The sequence below is a fragment of the Marmota flaviventris genome, chromosome 15 (genome assembly GCF_047511675.1).
Source record: "Marmota flaviventris isolate mMarFla1 chromosome 15, mMarFla1.hap1, whole genome shotgun sequence".
NCBI classification, from domain to species: domain Eukaryota; kingdom Metazoa; phylum Chordata; class Mammalia; order Rodentia; family Sciuridae; genus Marmota; species Marmota flaviventris.
The window spans coordinates 13,268,462-13,281,922 of NC_092512.1; the positions used below are offsets into that span (position 1 = coordinate 13,268,462).

At 52.9% G+C, this 13,461-nt stretch overlaps 1 long non-coding RNA gene across 8 annotated transcripts in view; it reads right to left on the minus strand.

Annotated features, from left to right (window-relative positions):
- Positions 1-13,461, minus strand: part of LOC139702066 (uncharacterized) — a 140,817-nt gene that overhangs the window by 68,911 nt on the left and 58,445 nt on the right. For 7 of the 8 annotated variants that reach the window (XR_011704651.1, XR_011704648.1, XR_011704652.1 and 4 more), the window contains one exon: positions 11,812-12,123. This is a non-coding gene — a long non-coding RNA (uncharacterized lncRNA). Of the gene's footprint in view, positions 1-11,811; positions 12,124-12,288; positions 12,410-13,461 lie in introns of all 8 variants that reach the window. The other variant, XR_011704650.1, reaches the window with a different exon arrangement.

Consider the following 13,461-nt stretch of genomic DNA (forward strand, 5'->3'; position numbering starts at 1 on the left):
CAGCAGCACAAGCTCTCACAAGCTCTCGAGCCAACCTGTTACAACTGGAATGTGAGCTCAGTGTTAGCTGTGCGACCTCAGAGACTATAGTTAACCTCTCTGAGCCTCCAATTTTTTTTTCTCATTTATAAAATGGGGCTAATTATAGCTCTATTCCTCCTAGGATTGTTACAGGAATTAAATCACATAACAGATGAGGCCTAATTTGAATGGCCCAAGAGTTAATAAGCACTAGATAAATGTCAGCTGTGATTATTAGTTACTAATCTAATTATCATGATCAGGAAGCCATTTAATTTAGCAGATCTGACTGGTGAGAGCTTCATGTATTGTCAAATTGGACAGAGATTTACCAGCAAAAGGCCATTAAGAAAAGCAAGAAGGAAACCAGCATTCTTTGTCAGCTTCCTAGAGGAGCAATCATTCCGGTCAGGATTTCACAGTTCCCCCCTCAAAGCAGAGATTCTGACCCCCAGTTGGCAGATGAGGTCATCAGAGCTCAGAGGGGCCAAGGTGACACACTGCTCTCCAAAGCTAGTCCATCTGTTCAGGGACAAAAACAGGCTTCCAAAGCATCACTTCCCCACGCACGTTCCCACGACCCCATCCCGTAACAGATGGCTGCTCCCACCATCGCTCCTCATCCTCTGATGGACCCACTGCAGGGGACGCTGCTTAGGGCTCTTCCAGCCACAGCCCAGCAGGTAGGAGAGGACACAGTGTGCAGAGACCCTCCCCAGCACCCCACGCCCAGCGCCTTAGGACCCGCCCTCCATCAGAAAAACTGTCTTCCTGTCCCTCTGTGGTCCTGCAGCATCCTGCTTCCGCCTGATCTCAAAATCACCGGCCATCCTGCAGCTGGGAAAACTGCCACTTAGAAGTAACCCTTCTGGGGTCACATGAAGCCATGGATTCAAACCCAGGCTGTCTGTCTCTGAGCGGAGCCCATGAAACACTTTCAGACTGTCTTCCTCTCCTTCCACCAACTGGAGGAGAGGCAGGCCCTGCTTTCCAGTAACTGCCCCGAGAACACAGCAGGCGGCCAGCCCTTCACACCTGGGAGGCTCCCAAGGCAACCAGCAGACAACAGCAAGACAGTGGTCTGCCTGACCCTGGGCCCTTTAATTTCTAAAAGCCTCAACCAGGTCTCTTGAGAGCCCTTGGTCCATCAGCAAACACGAACCAGCCTCCGATTAAGGGATCTGAAATACAAGGTGGACCCCAAAAGGGTGCTTTGGCCAGAAATGCTCAGGGGCTCCCCAAGGAGATGCAGGAGCCACCTGGATAAAAAAAGGACAAAGTGTCCCTGAGCTGAGAGGACAGAGCAATAACTGCCAGGGAAGTCAGAGGGGGCTCTGCAGACCCTGCAGCTGGTTCAAGGTCAAGACGGACGGAAGACAGGGAGAGGGAAACAGGGTCAGAAACCTTCACAGGAGAGGGGGGCCGTGCGTCAGCTCCTGCCTCTGCCAACCTCCGCAGCTGCCTGGCGGCTGTGACAGTGGCCCCCTGCCCCCCTCCAGCCACAGCAAGGAGCCTCTGCACCCGTCCTGACAGGTCCCACCTCAGGGTCGCAGACCATGGGAACATTTAACCCCGAGTCCCGCTGGGCATTACGAACCCTATGTGGAAGGGCAGATGCTGCCAATGCGGGAACAAGGAACGGGGGTCCACATCCCAACAGCCGAGCGTCTTCCAAACGGGACGCCCAAAGTGACTGCCCGTGGAGCAGAACTGCGGTTTCTATGGTGGAGTCGCACCACAGCTCGCCTTGATCTAGCACCAGATGAAGAAAGGAAAGGAAGATTCCAAAAAGATGAGGCAGCAGTCACAAAACCGAGACAGAGGAGGCTGCGGAGGAAGAACGGCCGCGGTATAACCCTAAAGGAATTTCCTCCTTAGTCACTGCAAGGCGCGAGACCTCAACGCCAGACCAGGAAGGTCCCAGAGCTGAGCCAGAGGGGCCCTGCGCACAGATCGGGGAGCAAGCTGGTGGGCAAGGAGCACTTTTCCTTTTGGTCAGACAACACACACCCCCCCCAGCTCTGTCCCCTCCCTCAGCCCAGTCGCTCCCTCCTCCCACCGTCCATAAAATCTTGGCTCAGAAAACCCCGAATCCACAATCACCAGGTGACACTTAGAAAACAGGGTCCTTTAAGATGGTGATGACAACATGGAAAAATATGAATATGTCCCATGATCACCGCAGCCCGGGCTTCCTGATCCAATCTGCTCCTGTAAAGCACCGTGTAAAACGCCAGGAGTCCATCCATATCCTCTGAGCTGTTTGGAGTAGGTTCTTCCTTTCCACCCCACGGCCTGCCACGCCCCCTTTCAGTGTCCACCCTGCAGGCCAATAGAGCTGCGGTATAACTTCCTGTCATCCTCCAGAGTGCTGGCCAGCGGCTGGCTATGGCTTCCGGAGACCCCGCAGGAGAACCGGGACTGTAAACAGCAGGTTCCTGGAACTTCCTTCAGGCACAAGAGCCTCCTGCAGGTCAAGGGCTGCTGCTGTCCTTATGGAGCCAGAGGCCCCACACTGAGGGCACTGAACATTGAGACTTCTGGGGTGGGAAACCTGTGCCCAGGAGGCCCAGGGGAGGGTGGGATGCCAGCTGAGTCCTGACCCTCTCTCAGCCTGTCGAACCCTGCCACATGAAGACCACGAGGCATTCACCCCTTGGGGTTGCTGGAAGAATCACTTAGATCCTAGCACACAGCGGGTATGCAGTAAAGCCAAAGACTCGCTGGAGATGTAGCTCACTGCCTAGCAGGCATGAGACCTTAGGTTTGATCCCCAGGGATGCAGAAAAAAAGGGGGGGGGGGAATCTAACCAGATGTGGTGGAGTACCTATAATCCCAGTGACTGGGGAGGCTGAGGCAGGACAATCACAAGTTTAAGGCCAACCTGGGCAACTGACTGAGACCCCCATCTCAAAATAAAAAATAAAAAGGGTTGGGGATGTATCTCAGTGGTAAAGCTCCCCTGGATTCAGTCCCCAATACAAAAAAAAAAAAAAAAAGTGTGTAGGAAAAACTCACATAAGAACCCAGCTATGGATGCCTGCCTTTCAACATCCCCAGCCGTTATTAAAGTTCAAGATCCTGACATCTGACAGAATTGATCAAAACCAGGCTCAGACATCAGACCACAGAGGTGACAGGCATCTCTAGTCCCCAGAACAGAGCCCACCCCCTCCAGGGACATCAGAGGTGTCCTTAAAGCCATTTGTCACCCACTCGTCACACCAAAGGGACACAATCTGCTGGGCCTAAGCCAGACTTCCTCCCAGTTTGCCCCTCTACCACAATGTTGCTATCTAAACATTTATCATCCTCAGGAAGATGCAGAATGCTGGGGCCATCAAATTCAAAATGCAGCGTCACCTGGACCCCTCACAGCCATCTGGAGGATTTATTTTGGTGCTAACTAGAGAGCAGATGAAACCCCAGGAATGCCGTAATTAAGTCTGCAAATGGCAGCCAGGATTCCCGCCCCCCCCCCTCTTGTCTTGCTTAGGCTCTCCAGATCCCCTCAGATTACCAACAAGGACAAAGGAACCTACAGGAACAAGAAGGTAACCCAGGGAGCCATCAGGCGCTGGTCATGAAAGCAGAGTGGGGGAAGCTGCTCCATCTGGAGGAAGAATGACCCGGGTCTGCATGACAGTCAGCAAGGTCCTGATCCTCTCTCAACAGCTGTAAGGTCCCCTGTGAAGTGGTGGTCAGAACGATGACCAGGCTTCATGGCACTCTTGGTATGTGTTCAGTGCAGTGCTAAATGTATCTCATTTAAACCTCAAAACCTTCCCACCCCGAGGAAAGATTAGAACCTTAGGTTACAGAAAGGGAAACATGAGGTCAAGACGAGTCAGACAACTTGCCTGAAGCCACATTCACCAATGGTAGAGCCAGGATTCAAATCAGGTGGGCCCAATTAGATCCCCTGAAACCACTGTACCTGGTTGCATGTGACAGAGAAGACTCCGACTAGGCTGGGTAAATCTACAGTGGGAGACTGGACCTCCATGGGTAACAGAAGCAACCTGGCAGGATTGCGACCGCAATTAAATGAGATGAAGCCATGCGAAATGTCAGGAGACAGCAAATACGTGAACTTAACGGAGCCCAAGGGTCCTCGATGTCTCAGCCCTGCGCTTAACAGGTGCTCAGTGGACACTGGTTGAATGGAGAGATGACCAATGAATGTGCAAACCTTACAGGTGTGTCGGAAGGAATAAAAGGTGTACAAAAAAAGAACCGTCGGCACTCCGGGACCCCAAAGACAGGCACTAGGGGACAAGTCTCTTCTCCAGGTGGGGCTCCACGGATGTCACCCCGGATACCACACAGGTGATCTGCATCCCTGAAACCAATCAGCCCCCAGCAAAGACAGTGAAGCTCAGCACACCAAAGAGCAGGTGAAAGGGCCCAGGCTGTTGTCATCTGCCAGGGTGATAAAGCAGGAGGAGATGGGCTGGGGATCTAGCTCAGTGGGTAGAGTGCTTGCCTTGAATGCACAAGGTCCTGGGTTCAATCCCTAGTACCACAAAAAAAAGAGGATAAAGCAGGAGGTGTGTGACTCTGGGGAAGGACAGGAAGCCAGGCGCCCATGAGAAGTGCCTGGGTTCTGCAGATACACGCAACACAGCATAGGCCCAGAAGGATGGGGCCAGGGAAGGGTTGCGAGGCCTGCTCCCCAGTCCTGGCACACAGGGCCCTGGCTCAGAAGGGCCCCAGCTAGCATTGACGCTGTATAGAAACCTTAGTCATTTTTCAACAAGGGGCCCTGTGTTTTGATCTGCCTAGTCCCACATGCTTGCATAGTGGGACCATGCAAGTCAAAACACAGGGACCCTGTTGAAAACAGATCCTGTTGACACAGATCGCATCCTACCTACCCTGGATGAACCAAAAGGGCCACCTCCCTTCCTGGCCTCAGTCTCTCAGCAGTGAAATGGGGGCACACCCCTACCCCAGAACTGCCAAAGCTGGCCAGGCCCTGTGCACCCAGCCCTTGGCCAGTGTGAGCTGCGTCCTCCTAACTGATGAGATCCTAAGCTTGCCACCTGGCGACTGGGGTGCTAACTCAGGAACTGTCTACCAAGGAGGTCTTTTAAGGGGCCAAAAAGACCAGAGATAGACACACACCGTGGAAAGGTGAGAACTGAAATGCCCCCACTTCACACCAAGCCGAGCTGTCAACTCCTGGAGGACAGGACACAGGACCTGGGCTTGGAGTGCCCCCCCCCCCATCAAGCCCACGCACAGTCTGAAGGCCGCCAAGTAAATACAGGAGGGCCGCGAGCTGTCCAAAGGTGGGAGCCCAGGGTGCCATCTCAGCACAGGTAGGGTGAACCACCACCCTGACGCCTAGGACTGAGGGGCTCCCAGAATATAGGACTTCCACTGCCAAGGCCAGAAAAGTCCTGGGCACCCAACTGTAAGTGTCCCCATGTCTAAGACAGTGCCACGTCTCTTTTTATTCCCCTTCAAAAGCAACGATCCAAAGCAAGCAAGCCACATCCCAAGCAGGTGCCAATCCTGGGGGTGGAAACAGGGCATTGGTGCAGTGACGCTTGTGTTTCAGATCTAGACAATTCACATTATGCAGAGAAACTGTCCCAAATCTACAGCAGATTCCGGAACACAACAAGGCTTTCTGAAAGACAGTGGAAGGCAGAGGGAGAGAAGCACAGAGCTGGGACGGAGCACCTCAGCGTCCCCAGCGCTGGTCACAACACGTCCTGGAAGGAAGAACCCCCAGCAGTGCCGGACAGTTGGCAGGTGGAGAGACGGAGGGAAAGACACCCGGCCCCAGCAAGCAGCCAACAGTCCGACAAAAAAGGGGGAAGAAGCCCCCAGCCCACCCCTCACCCTCCACCACTGGAAATAGTCCACTTTCTGGCAGGGCAGGAGGTAAGACAGCCAGCAGGTGACAGGGACACCCACGCCCAGTCAGGGCCACCAAGCTCCTCACAGGCTCACCACAGCCATTCCGAGTCCCAGAGGGGCAGGAAAAGGGCCACACTTGGCTCACCTGCCTGACATGAGTCCAACCCAATGTGGCCCATGGATGACAGCCCCAGTCTGGTCCCCAACATCATAACAGGGTGCTTCACTGCCCAGCTCTAGCCTGCAAACGCCTTGTCCCTGAAGATGCCATGAGCCACCGTCAGAGGATGTGTCCTGAGACAGTGTCAGCCGACAATTCTGCCTCTGATCCCTCCCCAGTGCTCCTGGCTGAACACTTCACGGGGGTCTTCACGTCAGAATAACAAAATGTTTTCTCCTTGTCTTTTAGGGTAACTAGGTCACCCTTCAACTTCTCATAGCCCCTCACTCCGCCCCTCCCAGGCGCAGCTGAGAACCATTTTCAGACTCTGCAAACACGCTTTTCTTCTCCCAAAACGTCCTGCCCAGCGCAGCTCAGGTTAGCCTGTAGGCAGCCTGTAGGGAAGAGGCCCAACACACCCACCCTCCTGAGACTTCCAGGGGTCAAGGTCAGGGTCTGGCTTCAGAGTGTGAGACTGCTTCCTGCAGTGATTACAGACCTTCCGTTGCCTCCAAACTCACTGGGGGGTGACCAGGGAGGTCAGAGACCCCACTGCAGTGGCTCCCGCCATTAACTCTGGAATTCCACAGGCCGTGTTTTCTCAAGCTTTCTTACACTGAAGACTCAGGAGGAGGGGGCTGTGATTCTCACCCCCACATGTCTTCAAGGAGAAAGCCAGGAGATAGCTCCCACGGTGAGGCCAGCAGCCTCCTGGGCCCCTGGAGAAGGAGCTAACACTTACAGAGCAAATGCTGGTTGGCCAGTGCTGGGTATGAACTAGAGATCTGAAGGTGTCACATCTACAGATGAACCAAATGAAGGTCAGAGAGGTGAAGGAACTTAGTAAGGTCTCGCAGCTATAAAACAGCCAAGTTCCAAATCCTGAGTGATTTGGCTCTATCCTCCAATAGTTACAGGTGGATGTCCAAGAGGGCAAGGACCTCTTTGACACAGCCACTCCAAGGGCAGGTTGCTAAATGACCATGCCTGATCCCAGGTCTGTAGGACCCAAATCCCAAATGACCACTGAGACCAGAGTGTAATTCTGGAAGGAGACAGTTCACCCAGCACTGAAAACAGTTCCCCATAGCATCACTGAGATCACCCCTTGCCATTGTTGCACCTCCTGCTAAAATGCAATGCCTGTAGATTTTATTATCTGTCAATGTCAGAGCGTAGGACACCCTCAATAAACGTGTGCTCAGTGAACGAGCCATGGGAAGGCCTTCTGCTAAATTTCCTATAAAACCTCGAGAAAGCACTGCCAATAAGCTGCTTGACAAGTCTCAGGTAAATTCACATCTTGCAATAAACTTTTTTTTTCAATGTTTATGATCCAGAAGAACTTCCTGTCTCTCAAAAGCAAACAGGCTCCTTCCTTTAGACCAAAGACAACCTACAGCTTACCGAGGCCACACCCACTAACTTACATATTACCTAGATTCTGAAAGCCGAAGACATTTACTCCCCAGCCCCATAGGAATTGTTTGCCAATCCTTAATTTAGACATAAATATCACCTACTCAGCACATGCCAACTAGCAAGTTCAGAGATAAAAACTTAACATTAAATTTTAGTGCCTCAATCATCTTCACTATTTTTTGTTTCTCTGTGCCTGTCTGTTTTGATCTTCTAATTGCACTTTAGCTTTTTTACTTAAAAATAGCTAATATTTCTTCAGTGTGTATTATATGTCAGACACTGAATCGAGTCCTTGAACGTATACCCTTCTCTAACTCTCACAATAAACTCATGGCAGAGGTAAAATTATCCCCTATGTATTAAGGAGAAATTAATGAAAGAAAAGTAATGACAATGTCATCCACTGACTGCATAGGGGTGATATTTACTGTCATAATTCAACCTCAGAGAACATGACAGAGGTTGATGGGGAAATATGGGTGCTTGATCATTATGTAGACTAGGCAGGGCCAAGATCAGTAGCTGCAGCCAACAGAATTATGGGATTATAAAGCACTAATGCTCTGGGATTCTTGTGGTCCTTAATTTAGCTTTAGACCAAGGGGTACAGTCACTTCTCACAAATCTTCCAGAATCACAATGAACTAAAGTCTCAGCTGACCTGCGCAGGATATAGAGTTACCCATGTCACAGACTCACAGACCCTGCCCCCATGACATGGCAGGGGTCACTTGGCCAACAGAGCAAAATCTAATCAAGGACCTGGGCTTCAAATTGAGTCCTATTCAGGAAGGCGAAGGCCACTTTTGTTACGTAGCATTTTTACAAAGATGAAGATATTCTTTCTTAAATATCTTCATCCTAAGCAGTAATATCTGCAAAATCAAAGGCATTTGTGGGATTTTTTCCTGAACTTCTCAAAATAATATAAAACAATTATTTTGTTTCACAGAAGCTTGCCTGTCCACTAAAAGCACCTTCACACCTCATCAGCGCACCAAGAAACTCTGGCCAAGCAGGGGCAGAAGGCTGACGTGTCCATGTGCACGCACAGCTTCTGAGCTCTCTGGGGACAACCGTGACAGCTTTGGATGTCTCTGAACCTGGGTTTCTTCAAATGTAAGCAGAAGGGTCTCATCCACCTCACCAGATTGGGAGGTAAGCAGGCTCCTTCCAGGTGTTCATACAGCAGCTCTGAAGCAGCCCTAAGCTGGTCACTGAAACCCCAGAGGAGTGGACGCTGTGGGAAAACAGGAGGGCACTGAGCCATGTCTGATAACAGCAGCTGAGGGTCCACATGGGCAGGAGGGCAGCCCCAAGGACTAGAGCATGGGCTGTCAATCACCATGGGGACCCACTGAGGAAAAGCACAGTCTGAGACACCCGGGCTCAGCAAGACAGACATCCTGTCAAGCAGCTCAGATGGGACCGGCCAACAAGCTCGTGGGCTCCGAGCAGAGATGCGAACTGCGCAAGTGTGAATGGAGAACCGCGGGAGCTGCTTTGGGCACAGGCAGCATCAACACCAGACCCAGCAGCCACGGGAACAGCAGCTGCAGGACCTGCCATCTAACTGGTGAGTCCTGCGGCCACTAAACGTGGTGCTGTCCTGATGGCCATGTCTGGTTTCCCCGTGTCACAGCTGTCACCCAACGTAAGTGTGACAATGCCCCTTTGACAACCCCCAGGGTCCCAGCTTAGAAGAGAAACTAGTCAGTTCCCTTCCAGTGAGGGTACTAAGGCTTAGAGAAGAGAGGTCATCTCTCCAAGGTCACAGCCACAGGGTGGGATGGGAGGCCCTCCAACAAGCAATAAGAGGTTGTGCCTCTCAGGTCCAGGTCCCATGGCCTTGTAGGCAGACAGAACTGTGTTCAAATGCTTCCTGTTGTCCCTGGGGACACTCTCTGGCCTTGACTCTGTGTGCCCAGTGACTCCAGCAGTAAACAGATCACAAAGACAGCACCTACCCAGCAGCTCTGTTTTGAGGTCTGCATGGGACCATGTTTGCCATGACCCCTGCACAGATCCTGGCTTAACAAATGGTGACTTGCTGCCAGACTCACGTCCACAGGGAGCAGCCTCCTCACAGACACTGGGGGAGTCTTGTCTGTGACCGTTGTGTGTCTTCTGGTCCCCGAGCCCACACTCACCCGACCATGGGGAGCAGGCGATAACCCAGACCACCACGGTGGTGTTGTTCTAGGAAGTAACTGATAAAAGGAGAAAAACAGAGCCATGGGCCATGTGATAAGCAAGGCACAGCGACCACAGGGCCGCCATGGAAGGGTTGGGGAGAGAAGGCCCGGGAAGGCAGAAAGCAGGAGAGGGTCCACGAGGCACCTCCACTCCCACGCTCACCTTCCTGGCAGAGGTCCTCCCATCCAGGATAGCTCTGCTCACCACTGCTGACCCAACGGAATCTCCCAGCCCAGAAAGTCTCCCCAGATCCTCAGCGGCCCCCTCCCTGGCCAGCCACAGCAGCACAACACCCATCACCCTGGGTGGTAAGCCCCGTTGTCCCCAAGGGCACGTCCTACACCCTGACTCTGATATCTCCTGGGGACCAGCACTAGTCCATGCCTCCTGAGGGACAAGAAAGACCCCCCAGTTCTAAGGACCCAGCAAGCATTCCACAGCAGGAAGTGCTGGCTCCACACACTCTTCTGGAGAAGTCCTAGCCCTTCAGCTGGAGTGGCCTAGTTTGGATAAAACACCAGGGAGTTCCTGGTCTCCTGCTCTGCCTTCTCCTGAAAAAATACCCTTGAGCAAGGAGCCGAACAGCCTCAAGGTTCCCGACCACAAGGTAGGCTCCCAGTCAGCTCGCCTGGTTGGACTGTTGGGCTAAACTATGCAGATGCTCCAAAGGAGGATGTCCTTCCCTCAGTCCTTCTCAGGAAAGCTGAAAGCAAACCGCAGCAGGGCCGCCATCTTGCTAATGCAACGGTCTCCTATGTCCCAGATGGAGCCAGAGCCCGGTTCCTTGCCTCAGAGAGCACTAGCTGTATGTGTCGAATCCAGTCACTTGCACAGATGCTGTGCATCCAGGAGCCGTGGGTGGGAGCAGCGTGTGAGAGCCAGAGGACTCTACCACACGAGGAGGTAAAGACAGCCTGTCTGGGAAGGTCCACTGGCAGGACGCAACCAGGAAGCCTACCACTACCAGACCCCAAGCCCTACCCAAGTGCCTTCTGGGTAGTCAAATCCCTGGTGGCCCCAGGTGACCTGAGTGCTTATGGGAACTGCCACTGTCCTTCAGGAAGCCCAGCACTAAGGCCAACACATATTGGAGCTACCAACTTCCTAAGCCACCAACAGACCTGAGAGGCCAATCCTGCCTATCAGCTGCAGAAGCACAGTAGGCCTATGCTGGCCAGTACAGCTGTCCACTCCCTCCAGCTGGCATGAGGCTCTCTTCCCTTGCCTACCAATGACCTGCCACTTGATCCACTCACAGGTTCCAGGGACTGTGACCTGTCATCAGCTGTCCATGCCAACCGGTAGTGCCCAGTTCAAAGTCTAACACTGCCTACCTGACTCTGCTCAGAGTGACCTTCAAGGACCAAGTGACACCCACCATCTCCAAGCCTCAGCACTGTCCAGACCCTGTCCAGAGGGTCCAACATGTCCCTGACACCAGTGTCTATTTTGTGATCCTCAACACTGACTCTGTCAAGCAGGATGATCTTTCGCCCCTACTGAAGAGAACAGGGAAAGGAACCCAGCAGCCACTTGTCCCGAATTACATAGGATGCACATGTTGGAGGCTGACACTCAGGACAGGCGCCTGCGGACATCCGACTCTCTCAGCATCAGCCACGTGGACTTAACGTTGTTTCCAGGTGTCTGCGTGGAGCCAGACAACCATCCCCCCAGGCACATCTTCCCCACTGAACCTCAGGTGTCCTAATTCACTAACCATCATGTCTTCCTTCATCCTTTCTACAGAATTTAGGATGGTGTGACAGGCATGTGACGATGTTTTAAAGACACGGACATGCTCCAGAGACCCTGGCCTTCAAGGCACGTACACCCCGGAAGACTTCGATACAAGAACCAGGAAGATCAGTGAAGGGTGACAGGCAGGACAGCACAAGTCAGCACAAGGCACAGGGGCAGCTCCCAAGAAGGACCTTTCAATTTGCATCTGTCTGTCCCAGGCTCCCAGCACCATGCCAGACTCATAGATGATGAGCTCATGAAATACCAGCTCCTTCTGAGGACCAGGCACATCAGAGCTAGGACAGCCACCACTAGCTAGGACAGCCGCGCCTAAAGCCCCAAGCGCACTGGACAGAATATGCAAGAGATGCTTCACAGGGAGGAGATGGGGACTTACGTTTCAGAGGGAGCCAGAGGGAGCTGGCAGCTGAGGTCCTCTGTGCATCCCCTGAAGGCATTCAGGCTGCAAGAAACCACGGAGCCCTCCGCCAGGGTCTTCCTTAAAATCCCTTGTACCATCCTAAAATGTGCCAGGTGTGTGTAATTCCAGGGCGAGCTTCCACCAGTGGTCTCCTTATTCCCCAGGAGACTGGACATCACTGTAAATCCATCAGGCTCAGGAAAGATCTAGAATGAGGCTCCTTGCAACTGGCAGCACAGCTGTGTTGAGCAGCATGTTTTTAACCTCCTTCTGGTCCGAAGATCAGGCCTGGGACAGGAGGAAGGAACAACAATCTTGTCACACTCACCGATCCAGAACAGCAGTCGGCCACCCCTCCCTCCTCATGATTGACCCTGACATTCTCAGAGAGGAACTCACAAAAAAACAACTTCCCATAACTCTGGCACCCAAGCCCAGGGAGGTCAGGAGTACCTGGGGCTGGTGGTTGAGTGTCGCTTCCCAAAATGCACCGAGGACCCCCTCCAATAGGGGCCTTCCAACTGCTGGGGGGTCCTCAGAAGTGCCCTGGGAGGAGGGTGGAGCTGAGGTGCATCTATTTTGCATAAAAGCAGAGAGAGTTAGGTGTCTGGCTTAGAGCCACAGCAAAGCCAGGCCTGGCACCAGGCCTGGGCTCCCTGCAGGGCTGCAAGGTCCCAGCAGTGAGCTGAGAGGCTGAGGGTCAGCTGGTGGGAAGTAGTTGTTTTGTTTCTCTTGAAAGACAACCACAAAACCCTGGCGTGGCTCCAGACCTTGTCCTGCACTGTGAGCTTCTTCAGGGCAGGGCCTGAGGCCTGTTCCTTTCTTGCTCATTCACTCAGCAATCCTGCAGCACCTGTGAGCTTTCAAGTACTGTTCCAGCTCTAGGTGAGGCCTTGGTATCTTTACACCACCATCCTCAAACGACCCCACAGACAGAAAAAGGGGGTCCACAATGCCCAGACCCAAGGCTCAGCATTCCCCAGCCACCAACGAAGCACTCACTGCCCCTCACAGAAGAGCATCTATTAGCCACCCTGCAAGAAGATCTGGCCCCCACATCCTGTAAGATCCCCTCAACTCCTGACCCAGGTTCCCAGATGAATCTTGGAGCACAAGGACTACTTCACACTGGTAAGAGGGGGCCTGACTCTGGAGCCAGACTGCCTCCCAGGTCTGAGCTCTGATCCACGGATCCGAGGTGTCTTGAGGGCTGCCACCCCCGAGAGGCTACAGCCCAAACTCACTTCCAGGCATTTCACATGTAACGAATCCTCTTTTCATCTTAGAACCACAGCAGCTATGCGCTATAGATCATTATTTTTTTCAGTTTTTGAGATGAGAAATTTGAAGCCCGGAAGTTGAGCAGCTTCCCCAAGGTCACACAGGTTAGAAGCCAGGCGTCTGCTCAAAGGTCCATGAACCTGACCATGACTCCACCTCAATCAACAGCCACCACAGCCACCAAAACAAATCTTCATAGACTTAGCAGTTTAGAACAGCCCCGCTGTGTTCTCTTTCAGTTCTGGAGGTCAGCCGTCTGGCATGGGTCTCAACTGAGCAAAAACCCAGGCAGAACAGGGCGCTGTTCCTTGCTGGGGCTCTGAGCGGATCTGTTCCCTCGCTTTT